This window comes from Carcharhinus amblyrhynchos, chromosome 2 (assembly GCF_965287045.1).
Source record: "Carcharhinus amblyrhynchos chromosome 2, sCarAmb.v2.hapA, whole genome shotgun sequence".
Lineage (NCBI taxonomy): Eukaryota > Metazoa > Chordata > Chondrichthyes > Carcharhiniformes > Carcharhinidae > Carcharhinus > Carcharhinus amblyrhynchos.
In genome coordinates, this window is record NC_137325.1 from 77,626,754 (window position 1) to 77,641,912 (window position 15,159).

Sequence of the window (15,159 nt, forward strand, 5' to 3'; positions counted from 1 at the left end):
TTGACACCAATTTGCAGTCCTGTGGATGAAGGAATTGGCACTCAATGACAGTATCACCTCATGAAGAGAGTACACTGAAATATTCCATATTAAATGAAAGCATACAACGCTGGAAATGATGACTTATTTATATATTTGACTTGCTGTATAGTCATCATGAAACCATAAGAAATAGATCATTTGGCCTCTGGAGTCTGCTCCACCATTCAATGAGATCATGATTGATCTGATATAATCAGCAACTCCACTTTTTTGCCTTACCTCCATGACCTGACTGATTAAATATCTGTCTGTCTCAGCCTTGAACCTATTTAATGACTCAGCCTTTACAGCCCTCTGCGGTAAAGAATTCCACAGATTCATTATTCTCTAAGAGGAGAAATTTGTTCTTACCTCTAGATGGGCATCCCCTTACTCTGAAAATATATCCTGTGTTCATATCCACTGGGAGAAACAGCCTCTCAATATCTAACTGTCAAGCTCCCTGAGACTCCTGTATGTCTCAATGAGGCCACCTCTCATTTTTCTAAACTCCAATGAGTACAACCCAATCTACTCAACCTCTCCTCATACGAAAATCCCTCCATACTCGGGATCAACCTAGTGAACCTTCTTTCGATTGCCTCCAATGCCAGTATTTCTTTCCTTAATAAGGGGAACAAAACAGTTTACAGTGTTCCAGGTGTGGTCTAACTGGTGCCTTGTATAGTTTAGCAAGACTTCCTTATTTTTATACTCCATTCCCTTTGAAATAAAGGCCAACATTTCATGTCACCTCTCCCCCCAGATCTTCATCTGTCACAGTTTACCGTCTGATTTCAGCTTCTTTGCTGTATGGCCATCCACACCTTCTATTCTTTCTATGGACTGCCATTAGCACCTCTAAGCCTTTCCCCTTGTTTTTGTGGCTATGATTCATCTTTCATTCTCTCATCCTACAGTATAAACATCTCCCACTTTCTATGTCTTTTAGCTTTGACAAAGGGTCATCTGGATTCAAAATGTCAGTTCTTTTCTCTCCTTACAGATGCTGCCAGACCTGCTGAGATTTTCCAATATTTTCTCTTTTGGTCCAACATTCATTTGCCTTCCCTGCCACTTGCTGAATTTAAATGCTAGCCTTTTGTGATTAATGCATAAGAGCCACCAAATTCCTCTGTGCTACAGTTTTCTGCAGTCCTTCTCCACTTAAATAATATTCAGCTCTTTTATTCTTCCTACCAAACTTCATATCTTCCTACATTATATTCCATCTACCAAGTTTTTGCCCATTCTCTTAAGCTGTCTATATCCTTCTTGCTTCCACACCTATTTTTGTGTCATCTGAAAACTTGGCAATAGTACCTTGACTTCCCTCATCCAAGTGTTACAATCCCAGTTGATGTTCTAACTGGATGGGAAGATCCCAGAATGGAATCCTGGCTCAAAATACTGTAACTTTTACTTTTTTTCAATCAAATGTGGAAAAACAGAGTAAGAGGACTGCTGATTAGTTTTAACAACAAGGAAAAAACATGTATTAAACATGAATAAATTGTATTATAATACAATACTCCTTTACTCCCACCCTGACCCCCACCCCCACGACCCATTCAGCTTAACAAATACACACAGGTTTTAAGCCTAACACGAATGACACAGTGCATATGAAGCTACAATGGTTTTATTAACACACAAAATCCTTTTTTAAAGCGCATAGATTTGCTGTGGTCAAATACGCACTTCTCTCTGAACCCAATTTAGTGTCTGTGAATTTCTTCTCAGAATCCCTCTGGATGATTTGTCATGTGAGAGTTTCCAAACTCCACTCCTGAAATACACTTTAAAGCCTTCTCTTGTAGTAATACTTTTCAGTGGCAAGTTGCATTCCAAATTTAGTCCAAATCTTCCTAAGGACACTCTTGAACAAGGCTTCCGCTCCACTTCTACCAACAAATCCATTCCATAGAATCCCTGAGTGCAGAAGGAGGCAATTCAGCCCATCGAGCCTCCACAGAAAATAACCCCATCCAGGCCCTACCCCGTAACCCCACGTATTTTACCCCGTTAATCTCCCTGACACAAAGGAGCAATTTAGCTTGGGCAATCAACCTAACCCGCATATTTTGGAATGTGGGAGGGATCCCGAGCACCCAGAGGAAACCCATGCAGAAACAGGGAGAACATGGAAATTCCACACAGATAGTCACTTGTGGGCAGAATTGAACCCTTTTAGATTTCTGGCATTGGCTTTCTTAAATATTACTCCATTGCATGGCTTTTCTTCGAGCAAAGTTGTGAGAGATGTTCTGTCTCTAGCTGCCTGTCACCAGCTGCTGTAGCTTCCAGTTAAAACTGAAGAACAAATAAAGTGTTTTTTTTTCCTTTAAGGGCCTCTAGTTGCTGAGCAACTATATTTATTCTTCACATCATAGCTTTTTCTAAGCGTACTAACTGGCGTCACAGTTAGAATTTAACCAACCGTCGCACACACAATCACCTCTGTCCAGCTTGAATGTAACCACAGTAAAAAGTCTGACAACACCAGGTTTTAGTCCAACCTATTATCAAATAAATAGGTTGGACTAAAACCTGGTGTTGTCAGACTTTTTACTGTGTTTACGCCAGTCCAACGCCGGCATACCCACAGCTTGAATGTAACTACAGGTCTCTTTTATGGACCAAAACATTCAATTAATCCAACCTAAAACTATACCTTATTTTTAAGGTTTACCAATATAAATCGAAATCCCTTAAAATTACCATTGGTTTCCTAATGCAGGTCATTAATATATATTGTAAATAACTGTGGCCTCAGCATTGTTCTTTGTGGCACTCAACTAGTTTCAGGTTGCCATCCTGAAACTGTCCCTCTTACCCCAACTGTCTGTCTTCCATCAATTAGCCAATCCTCTAATATAAGACAATAAGAAATGGACAAGAGTAGGCTGCTCAGCCCATCAAGCCTGCTCTGCCATTAATAGGATCATGGCTGATCTGACATTCCTCACGTGCACTTTCCTGCCCTTTCCCTCTAACCGTCGATTCCCTTACTAATCAAAAATCTATCTAACTCACCTTAAATATACACAAGGACTCTACCCACACAGCCCTCTTTGGCAAGGAGGTCCAAAGATTCACAACCCTCGGAGGGAAGAAATCCCTCTCATCTCAGTCTTAAATTGGCACCCCTTTATTCTAAGACTATGCTCTTTGGTCCTAAAACTATATATTATTTTTAAGGTTTACCAATATAAATCCATGCAGAAACAGGGAGAACATGGAAATTCCACACAGATAGTCACTTGAGGCCAGAATTGAACCCTTTCAGATTTCTGGCATTGGCTTTCTTAACTATTACTCCATTGCATGACTTTTCTTCGCGCAAAGTTGAGAGAGATGTTCTGTGATGATAAGAAATATCCTCTCAGCGTTTATCCTGTCAAGCCCTTTAATCCTACATGCTTCAATGAGATCACCTCTCATTCTTCCACATTTCAATGAGTAGAGTCCCAACCTGTTGAATCTTTCCTTATCAAACAATCCGTTCATACTGGGGATCATCCTAGTGAACCTTCTCTGAACTGTCTCCAATGTAAAAATATATTTCCTCAAATAAGGAGTCCATAATACAGCAAATATTATCTCACCAGTACCTTGCACAGTTGCAGCAAGACTTCCCTACTTTTATATTCCAAACCCCTTAAAATAGAGCCAACATTCCATTAGCCTTCCTGATTACCTGCTGCACCTGTGTGCTAGTTTTCTGTGTTTTATACACAAGTAAATCCAATTCCCTTTGTGTTGCAGCTTTCTGCAGTGTTTCTCCATTTTAAATAATGTTCTGTTCTTTTGTTCTTCCTTCCAAAATGAACAACTTTACATTTTCTTACATTATACTCCATTTGCCAACTTTTTGCCCACTTACTTAACCTATCAATATCTCTTCATAAACTGTTTGTATCCCTCTTACAACTTGTCTTTCCACCTTTTTGTGTCCTTTGCAAATTTGGCTACAGTACATTTGCTTCCTTCCTCCAAATGATGAATATATATTGTAAACAATTTTGATTCCAGTACTGATCCCTGTGGAACTCTACTGGTTACAGGTCAACAACCTGAAAAATAATTCCTTATTCCCACTTGCTGTTTCCTGCCCACTAGCCAATTCTCTATCCATGCCAATATACTACCTCCAACGCCATGGGCTAACTTAACATTTTGTGATACACCTCGAATGCCTCTGGAAGTCCAAATACAACCCATTTACTGGTTCCCCATAATCCACTTTGGTTAAGGCTTCCTCGAAAAACTCTAAAAAAATTAGTCAAACACTATTTCCTTATGAAACTATGCTGATAGTACTTGATTGGATTATGATTTATCCCCAACGCTGTAAGCTGTTATCCTATTAAGTATCCTTTTGTGTGGAAGCTTATCAGACAGTTTTTGGAAATCCAAGTATATGACATCCACTGGTTCCCCTTTATCCTGCTTGTGACCACTTCAAAGAATTCTAACAAATTTTTCAGGCATGATTTCCCTTTCATGAAGCCATACTGACTCAGAATGATTCTATTATGTATTTCTAAATGCTCTGCTATTTCATCCTTTGTGATGGACTTTTAACATTTTCCCAATGACAGGCGTCAAGCAAACTGGCCTATAGTTAGTTACCTGTTTTTGTTTTGCTCCCTTTTTGAATACATTGGCAGTTTTCCAATCCTCTGGAACTTTTCCAAAATTCAAGGATTCTTGGAAGATTACCAGCAGTGTGTCCACTATCTCCGTAACTACTTTTTTAATATCCCAATGTGCAATCCATCAGGCAAGTTGACTTATTGGTCTTTAACTCTATCAGTTTCCCGAGTATTTTTTCTTGAGTAAATGTTATTGTATTTATCCCACCTCTCCGTCCCCAGCCCTCGCTTTTGCTCCATGGTTATATAATATTTTTGGAATGGGGAACCATGGGGAATGAGGATATTTCCTCAGAGGGATCGATAATGCACTCCAGCCCCTGCAGCGCTCAATGAGCATGGAAAGTCTCAGTGATGCCCTTGGACACCACATGCCCCCTCTCCAGGGACACCCAGCCACGAATTGGAGCTGTGGTAAAGACAGTCGGGTTGGATAATTCCCTTGGTCACCTGCTACCTGGACCTATTTATGGCAAGTTTAGTCCCCTTTATCCTGCTTGTGACCACTTCAAAGAATTCTAACAAATTTTTCAGGCATGATTTCCCCTTCATGAAGCCATACTGACTCAGAATGATTACGTTATGTATTTCTAAATGCTCTGCTATTACATCATTTATAATGGACATTTAACATTTTCCCAATGACAGGTGTTAAGCTAACTGGCCTATAGTTAGTTACCTGTTTTTGTCTTGCTCCCTTTTTGAATAAGTGTGTTACATTGGCAGTTTTCCAATCCTCTGGAACTTTTCCAAAATTCAAGGATTCTTGGAAGATTACTAGCAGTGTGTCTACTATCTCTGTAACTACTTTTTTTAATATCCCAATGAAGACTGAAACAAAGTATTAATTTAACTTCTCTGCCATTTCATGGTTCCTGATTATCATTTCCCCACTCTCATTCTCGAAGGGGCCTATGTTCACTTTGGCCTTTCCCTTCCTTATGATTTGTTTAAAGAAGCTCTTACTAACCATTTTTATATTACTCACCTCATATTTTATCTTCTCCCTCTTTATTTTCTTTCGGACATATTCTATAGTTTTTTAAAACTTCCCCAATCCTCTAGCTTACCACCAATTTTTCCCAAATTGTATTTTTTTTTCAATTTACTACTATCCTTAACTGCCTTGGTTAATCATGGTTGATCCTTCCTAGAATCTTTCTTCCTCACTGGGATATATCTTTGTTGTGAGTCATGAACTATTTTCATAAATGTCTGCCATTGCCAATCAATTTATCTTTTCCCTAAACTCCTTTCCCAATCCTCTCCAGCTAAGTGTGCCCTCATTCCTTTCTAATCAATCTTATTTAAATTTAGCACATATTTCCTCAGAGCTTCTCCCACTGCACTGAACTTCTGACCAACTTACAGCAGAACATCAGGAGGAGTTCCAAGGATAGTTTCCCCTTTGGTTAGATAATGTAAAGTACAAGAATAAATTATTATTCAAATATCTTGATTTATCTCTATTGGATACATGATTGGAGAGATGGTGCATGAGAGAAGATATTAGATTCCTGGGATATTAGGTCCATTTCAAAGAGAGATGGGAACAGTACAAGTGGGAAGGAATGCACATGAATAGGGCAGAGATCAACTGTACTGTGTGCAGTTTTGGTCACCGTACTTGCGCAAGGATATTTTGGCCTTGGAGGGAGTGCAGAGGAGGTTCACTGGGCTGATACCAGAGATGAGGGGGTTAGATTATGAAGAGAGGCTGAATAGACTGGGTCTGTACTCGTTGGAGTTTAGAAGGATGAGGGGGGATCTTATAGAGACGTATAAGATAATGAAGGGGATGGATAGGGTAGAGGTGGAGAGATTCTTCCTGCTCAGAAAGGACAGCAGGACTAGAGGGCACAGCCTCAAGATAAGGGGGGTGCAGTTTAGAACGGAGTTGAGGAGGAACTTCTTCACTCAAAGGGTGGTGAATCTCTGGAATTCTCTGCCCGTTGAAGTGGTGGAGGCTACCTCGCTAAATATATTTAAGACACAGGTAGATAGGTTTTTGGTAGGCAAGGGAATTAAAGGTCATGGGAAGAAAGCGGGAAAGTGGAACTGAGCCACTTCAGATCAGCCGTGATCTTATTGAATGGCGGGGCAGGCTCGAAGGGCTAGATGGCCTACTCCTGCTCCTATTTCTTATGTTCTTATGTTCTTATGTCCTTGTGGGATGATTTGCTAGTGCTATTGGGGAGGCTTTAAATCCAGGACAAAATTAACAATCAGTTGGACAAATGTGAATTAATTAAGGAAAGCCAGCAGAAATTTATTGAGGAAAAAAATCTGCTAATTGTATCATGTTGAGTACATAGAGGTGGAGGGCATTGATGAGATGACTACTTCGGAAGTCCCCATTGGAGATCCCTCTACAGAGGGATCCTCCCCAACTATCTTGTGGACCTGGAGTGGAGGGTGGTGCATGCAGCAATGCCATGCAACCATTGGTTGCACTGGTTCACGGGCTCCCAGGAAATTTGCCCTTTTTGAAATCTTGCAGAGTCTATGGACTATGTCTATGTTTTATGTGATAGGCTGCACCCCCTTTTCAGTTACCTTGAAAACCTTTTATTGATGTTTTGTTTGCACTTCAGTCCCATGCTCCTGATCTATGGATACACATTGAGGAGGGGGGGTGGAGAAGGCAGAGGACCACCTCATGAACCTGCTCCTGAGCCTGACCAAACTTGCCATAAGTAGGTCCAGGTAGTGGGTGACCAAGGGAATTGTCTGACCCAACTGTCTTTACCGCAGCTACAATTCGTGGTTGGATGTCCCTGGAGAGGGGGCATGTGGTGTCCAAGGGCACCACTGAGACTTTCCATGCTCGTTGAGCACTGCAGGGGCTGGAGTGCATTATCGATCCCTCTGAGGAAATATCCTCATTCCCCATGGCTGGTTCCACAGATTACACTTTTGTTCCAAGGTGACTTGAACAATAGGGTCAATTTTCAATTTGATTCTCAAGTATAAAGCTGCCATTGCAAATTGTCTACCTGTACAGAAAATGCCCTGTTTGCATTTCCACCAATTTCAGCCAAATTGGAATGCTAATTATCCTTGCTTTATGACCATGCAGCAAGTTGAAAATCTATGCATAATATTCTAAATAGTATTTGATTATTTATATTAATAATTTTCCTAGAATGTTCAGTTTTTTTCAGAACCCAATTATTTGTCTAAATCCTCTTTCCTTAGCATTCAACACAAAATAAATAAATGCAAATAGTTTGGAGAAGCCAGGGATAGTCTCTTTAGAGAAGGTTGAGAGGAAATTTGATAAGGCTGTTCAAAAATCATGTGGAGACATGCCAGCATCTGAACTCCAGAAAAAACTATTCATTGCCAAGTTAGATGGAAATACTAAATCGTGTTTACAGATGTGAAAAATGTTAAAGCACTTCTGAGAATCTGATGATAGGAAGCATAAATGTTCTTAAAAATTGCAAGTGAAAACAGGAAAATGTGGGAGGCATTACATTTTGAACACTTTGATGAGTCAATATTGCCTGAAAAAGGAAAATACAAAACACAAGTATCCCTTTTCACAATCTCTCTTCTTTCCATTCTTCCTATTCCAATACACATTTGTCAGAGGCTTCAATCTTAATACTATTAAAATAGGGAATGTGTTATAAGTATTTGACGTTAGGTATATTTTTAAATTTGGATTTCTTAACATTTTTATTTGTTAGTTAATTGTAGAAATAGTGGTAGATATTCTTGTCACCCAGTTTCATGTGATAATACAGCCAGAAAGTGTTTTCAAATCAGGAAATCCAAGGCCAGCCTGAACCTGGATATCATGTTTTGTTTAAATAGTCTTAGCAAGTTGTTAACATCTCTTGCAGTTTCACAAATAGTTCACCAATTTTAATTAAATTTCCACCTTCGCTTCCTAGCACGCAATCAGGGCAGGTGCTATCCATTATAGAATCTCAATGGAATGAAAATCAAGTGGAGTCTTGAACAATGGGTGTGATCCACATCACTGGATTCTGCTCCAAAACTTCATCCACCAGCATGCTTCATACCCATATTTGCCCTGTTCCTACACAAATGGGTGCTGACTTTTTAACAAGTTCCCAGCACAGCAGACTGCTGTTTTGTACATTGCTGCTATTCAAGCAATGGCACAATGCTTCAAACCAATTCACATAGGACAGAATTTTTAAATTAATGTGATAGTTTCTGTTTCTGGCAAGCATGTCAAATTAAAAACTACATGATGTATATAAAGATTCTCAGATGAAAATATTTGCTAAACTCCTGGAAAATATAATGATTTTGCCTCTCCATGGGATTTGTACTGATCTCTCCAATGCAGCTGTTGCCTTTGAAGGCTTGAATTGCTGAAATGCTTCCTGTATCTGTATAGAATGGAATGCATCCAGCATTGTCTAATACCCACCCTCTCCAAGTTGATGACAACCAACATGAAACCTCAATGCTATAATATGTTTGCAGAACAGCATGGTTCTATTGCTTTGTACCCACATTACTGTTCCTCTGTGTGTTTCTCCTGGTGTTATCTTCAAATCTGCTATCATCATTCATCTTTTCAAAAAAAAAACCCTACAACCACCTTATCTTCAACCTTCCTTTTCTCTTCTCTCCAAGGTCCTTGAATATGTGATTACTCAAATGTATGCCTATCCTATTGCATTGATGGCACAGGGGCACAGTAGTTAGCAATGCTGTCTCACAGTGCCAGGGACTCGGATTCAATTCTGGCTTAGGGCCACAGTTTGTGTGGAGTTTGCATGTTCTCCCCATGTCTGTGTGGATTTTCTCCGGGTGCTCTGGTTTCCTCCCACAGTCCAAAGATGTGCAGGTTAGGTTGATTGGCCATGCTAAATTGTCCCTTAGTGTCAGGGGGATTATTGGGGTAAATATGTGGGGTTTATGGAGATAGGGCCTGGGTGGGATTGTGGTTGATGCAGACTCAATGGGCCAAATGATCTCCTGTATTGTAGGGCTTCTATGATTCTTGTCTGGAATTCCATGATGAAATCCCTCCAATCAAGTTTTCACCATGTCATTGTGCCCTCTGTCAAAAACACAAATGATATCTCATGAGATCATAACAAATGTAAGCTGTCCCGCCTTGACCTGGCTGCAGCATTTGGCACAGTTAACCACATCGTCTTCCTCCAACATCGCCCCACTATTACCAAGTTTGGTAGGACTGCATCCACCTGGTTCCATCCTTGTCTATCCAATCAGAGTCATATAATCACCTGCAATTACTTTTATTCCTAGTCCCACATCATTACCTCTGGTGTAAAGGAGTTAATAATTGTGAATGGGGTGAATCTAATCCTAATTATCCGTTCTTGTGGATAATCTCCAGATGATACGAAATGTGAAAGTTTTGTACAGAGCAAAATACAAGACTGACAATCACAACCGGATTGCCAGTCCAATCCTAGTTACTTACCCTGAGAAAGAGGAGCACCATCCTTGCCTCACCCTCTGACTTTGAGAATAGCACAGTGAAGCGGGGTCTCAAGACTGTGTGTTGAAGGCAGATGAGTCAAAGCTAAGGATGAATCGCTTCGTTTATTATGGAACCAGCAACCGTAATGCAGATAAATTTAAAGGCCCAGCCACTTTAAGAAGCCAGAGAGAAGGTAAATGAATGAGATAAGTGGTTGAATTTGGAGGGGGGTTTGTAGGGTCAGTCAAGTAGGGAGCAGGAGGGGTGGTCAGTAGGTAGGGAAACTAGTGGGAGAGCCGGTCAGTGGGGAAGTGGTCACTGGATGTTTGGGTGGTCAGTGAGAGAGTTGAAGGTATCTAGGGGTTGCAGGGGTAGTCATGGGGAAAGGGATAGTGACGAGTGGGGAATGGAGGGTGGTGGCATAGTCAGGGTTGCTGTGTGCGGTCGGAGTCCATGAGCAGTCACATGGGGTAGTTGGGGAGCGGGGTGTTATTGAGGTGGGAGGGTGGTCTGCGGTTTTGTGGTGGGGATTGTGGTATTATCGGGTGTTGGCGGATAGTCAGTGGGAGTCCTGTGGTAAATCAGGAATGGTGATGGGCTGAGGAGCCCCATGGGTAGTTGGGGTGGGCCAGTACTATAGTTACCCAGGAGTTGGAAGTGGTTTTAATTCTTCAGGCTTTATGTAGAGTTGTAGAGTCATAGTGGTTTACAGCATGGAAACAGGTCTTTGGCCCAACTTGTGCATGCCATCTCTTTTTTAACCCTAAGTAGTCCCAGCTGCCCTTTATACTCATCTTACCCATGTAACTGTCTAAGCGCCTTTTAAAAGACAAAATTTTGGTCCATTGAGTCTGCATCGACCACAATTCCACCCAGGCCCTATCCCCATAAACCCCATATATTTACCCCACTAATCCCCTTGCCTCTACTACTACCTCTGGCAGCTTATTCCAGGCACTCACCACTCGCTGCGTGAAAAAATTGACCCCTGGATCCTTTAGTATCTTTCTCCTCTCACCTTAAATCTATGCCCTCTAGTTTTAGACTCCCCTATCTTTGAGAAAAGATATTGACTATCTAGCTGATCTATGCCCCTCATTATCTTATAGACCTCTATAAGATCACCCCTAAGCCTCCTACACCTCAGAGAAAAAAGTCCCAGCCTATCAAGCCACTCCTTATAACTTAAACTATCAAGTCCTGGTAGCATCCTAGTAAATCTTTTTTGCACTCTTTCTAGTTTAATAATAGCCTTTCTATAATAGGATGACCAGAATTGCACCCACTATTCCAATGTGGCCTTACAATGTCTTGTAGAACTTTAACGAGACGTCCCAACTCCCGTATTCAATAAGAACATAAGAACATAAGAAATAGGAGCAGGAGTAGGCCATCTAGCCCTTCGAGCCTGCCCCGCCATTCAATAAGATCATGGCTGATCTGTTGTGGCTCAGTTCCACTTTCCCGCCCTCTCCCCATAACCCTTAATCCCCTCTCTTATCAAGAACCCATCAACCCGCTTCTTAAAAATATTTAGCGAGGCAGCCTCCACCACTTCAACGGGCAGAGAATTCCAGAGATTCACCACCCTTTGAGTGAAGAAGTTCCTCCTCAACTCCGTTCTAAACCGCCTCCCCTTTATCTTGAGGCTGTGCCCCCTAGTCCTACTGTCTTTTTTGAGCGGGAAGAGTCTCTCCACCTCTATCCTATCCATCCCATTCATCATCTTATACATCTCAATGAGATCTCCCCTCATTCTTCTAAACTCTAACGAGTACAAGCCTAGTTTATTCAGCCTCTCCTCATAGCTCAATCCCCTCAACTCCGGTATCAGCCTAGTAAACCTCCTCTGCACTCCCTCCAAGGCCAAAATATCCTTGCGCAGGTGCGGCGCCCAAAACTGCACACAGTACTCCAGCTGCGGCCTCACCAATGCCCTATACAGCTGCAGCAAGACCTCCCTACTTTTATATTCAATCCCCCTCGCTATGAAGGCCAGCATCCCATTCGCCTTCCTGACCACCTGCTGCAACCAAGCATGCCAAATGCCTTCTTCACCACTCTGTCCACTTGTGACTCCACTTTCAAGGAGCTATAAACCTGTACCCCTAGATCTTTTTGTTCTATAACTCTCCCCAACATCCTTAACCATTAACTGAATAAGTCCTGGCCTGGTTCACTCGACCAAAATGCATCACCTTGCATTTACCCGAATTAAACTCTATCTGCCATTCATCAGCCCACTGGCCCAACTGATCAAGATCCCATTTCAATCTTCACTGTCCATTATGCCACCAATCTTGGTGTACTGTGAGAGAATCTGAACCATCTAAAATCTGCGATTCAAGTTGGAGTTTTGAATGGTTGCCATTGCAAAGTAATTGCCCAAATAGAAGTTTGATCTTCCTGTGCATTTTCCATGCCATCCTTAGGTGGGAACTTCACCAGGGGGAAGGGGGGATGGGGTGGGGGGGGCGTCCCGAAGTGCAGCTCTGGAATACCCTCCTGGATACGAGGTCCCGGAGATCAGGTGTTGTTGGCTAATGCTTTCAGTGGTATTTAGAATGATTGAAAAAAGTCAATTGAAGCATTAAAACTGTTGCTAATTCAGTTTGTTTTGAAACCGTTCTAAAGAAAGTCAGATTTGAATTAAGCATGTTCCAAAATATGGAAATATTCTGTTGCCCAAAGCTACACAGGAAATCGAAGTAATCGCAGGGGAAGGAAAACTGGAGTTGAGTGTATTCCCTTTTTGTGGTAAGGCAGACACAAAGCAAGAATGAAAGCTGTAAATAAATAGGAAGCCTTAAAAGATTTAGGCTTTCTCAAAGGAATAAGTATTTTTATTCCCTGCGTAACTACAAACCAGCCATAAATTTGTGAAATTGGATTGAAAGAGAATTACCTATTGGGCAACTGCATAAACTTAAATATAAATGCTGCAACTGCTTTATTATGAACTCAAATAAACAAATAAATACATTTTCAAAATAGGATTGCTAATTCACTCACAGATCTGTGAGAGAATCCTGGGAAGTCACAAGGTCATGGTCCTTCTATCCATCTGGCATGAAGTGTACCATGTGCTACAAGCATAGTATCTTGAGAATTCCATGTCCTGCAATAATCTGCATTTGTTAATTAACTGACTGGTGGAGCCAACAACTTGATTCCATTAAGAAAGACAGCCTGTCCCTCAGTTACTGAATGCCAGCCAATTTCCACCTCCACCTTTTCCACAATTTTGAGCCGCCAAGCCCAGGGAGCCTTATTGCTGGAACCTTCCTAGACTATGCAAGTGAGGATGTCCATGGGACATTAGTCAGAATCAGGATGAAAATTCTAGTGGCAGCCCTGAGAGAAAATAAAAATCTTGTCCTGTTTTCAAAAGATCAAACAAAGCCGAAGTGTTCCTGCATTTTGGAAGATCTCCCATGTCATAGACAAGTTTGTAAACCACTATCAGGGAGAACATCTTCCTATATTTAAATTCCTGATGTTTTGCTGTGAATTATTTTGTTTGGGTTCATTATGGCCAATGATATTTATCGTTACCACAAATCCATTGTAATGATTCCCATACAGACCAACAAACCAAAAAACCAAACTTATCAAATGACCCCAATAAAAATGCCAACAGACAAGATTTACTTTTTATAACTGTTAAAGAACAAAGAGAACAGCGAAGAACCAAGAAAATTACAACACAGTCCAAGCCTGCACTGACCATGCTGCCCGACTTAATTAAAACCCTCTACCTTTCCGGGGACCATATCCCTCTATTCCCATCCTACTGATGTACTTGTCAAGCTGCCCCTTAAAAGTCACTACCATATCTGCTTCTGCTACTCCTCCGGCACCCACTTCTCTCTGTGTAAAAAATCTGTCTCTCCTTTAAACATTGCCCCTCACACCTTAAGACTATGCCTCCTAGTAATTGACTCTTCCACCCTGGGAAAAAACTGTCCATTCTGTCCATGTCTCTCATAATCTTGTAGACTTCTATCAAGTTTCCCCTTAACCTCTGTCACTCCAGTGAGAACAAAGCGAGTTTCTCCAACCTCTCCTGATAGCTAATGCCCTCCATACGAGGCAACATCCTGGTAAACCTTTTCCGTACCCTCTCCAAAGCCTCCACATTCTTCTGGTAGTGTGGCAACCAGAATTGAACACTATATTTCAAGTGCAGCCTCACTAAGGTTCTATAAAGCTGCAACATGACTTGCCAATTTTTAAACTCAATACCCCGGCTGATGAAGGCAAGCATGCTATATGTCTTCTTGACTACCTTCTCCACTTGCATTGCCACTTGCAGTGACCTGTGTACTTGTACACCCAGATCCCTTTGCCTATCAATACTCTTAAGGGTTCTGCCTTTTACTGTATATTTCCTATCTGTATTAGACCTTCCAAAATGCATTACCTCACATTTGTCTGGATTAAACTCCATCTGCTATCTCTCTGCCCAAGTCTCCATCTGATCTATTTTCTGCTGTAACCTCTGATGGTCCTCATCACTATCCGTAAGTCCACTAACCTTTGTGTCATCCACAAACTTACTAATCAATCCAGTTACATTTTCCTGCAAATCATTTATATATATTACAAATAGCAAAGGTCCCACCACTGATCCCTGAAGAACACCACTTGTTACAGTTCTCCATTCAGAAACATACCCTTCCACTGCTACCCTCTGTCTTCTTTGACCGAGTCAGTTTTGTATCCACCTTGACAAGTCCCATGTGACTTCACCTTCTGCACCAATCTGCCATGAGGGACCTCGTCAAAGGCCTTACTGAAGTCCATTTAGACAATGTCCACTGCCCTACCCTTATCAGTCATCTTTGTCACTTCTTCAAAAAACTCGATCAAGTTTGTGAGACATGACTCCCCTTCACAAAACCATGTTGCCTCTAATAAGTCACTTATTTCCAAGTGGGAATAAAGCTTGTCTCAAAGAATCCTCTCCAATAATTTCCCTACCACTAATGTAAGACTCACTGGCCTGTAATTACCTGGATTATTCTTGCTACCCTTCTT

The 15,159-nt window shown here is 41.3% G+C and overlaps 1 protein-coding gene across 1 annotated transcript in view; it reads left to right on the forward strand.

Annotated features, from left to right (window-relative positions):
• LOC145355508 (uncharacterized) overlaps positions 1 to 15,159 on the forward strand; it is a 207,281-nt gene that overhangs the window by 103,414 nt on the left and 88,708 nt on the right. The window lies entirely within an intron of this gene.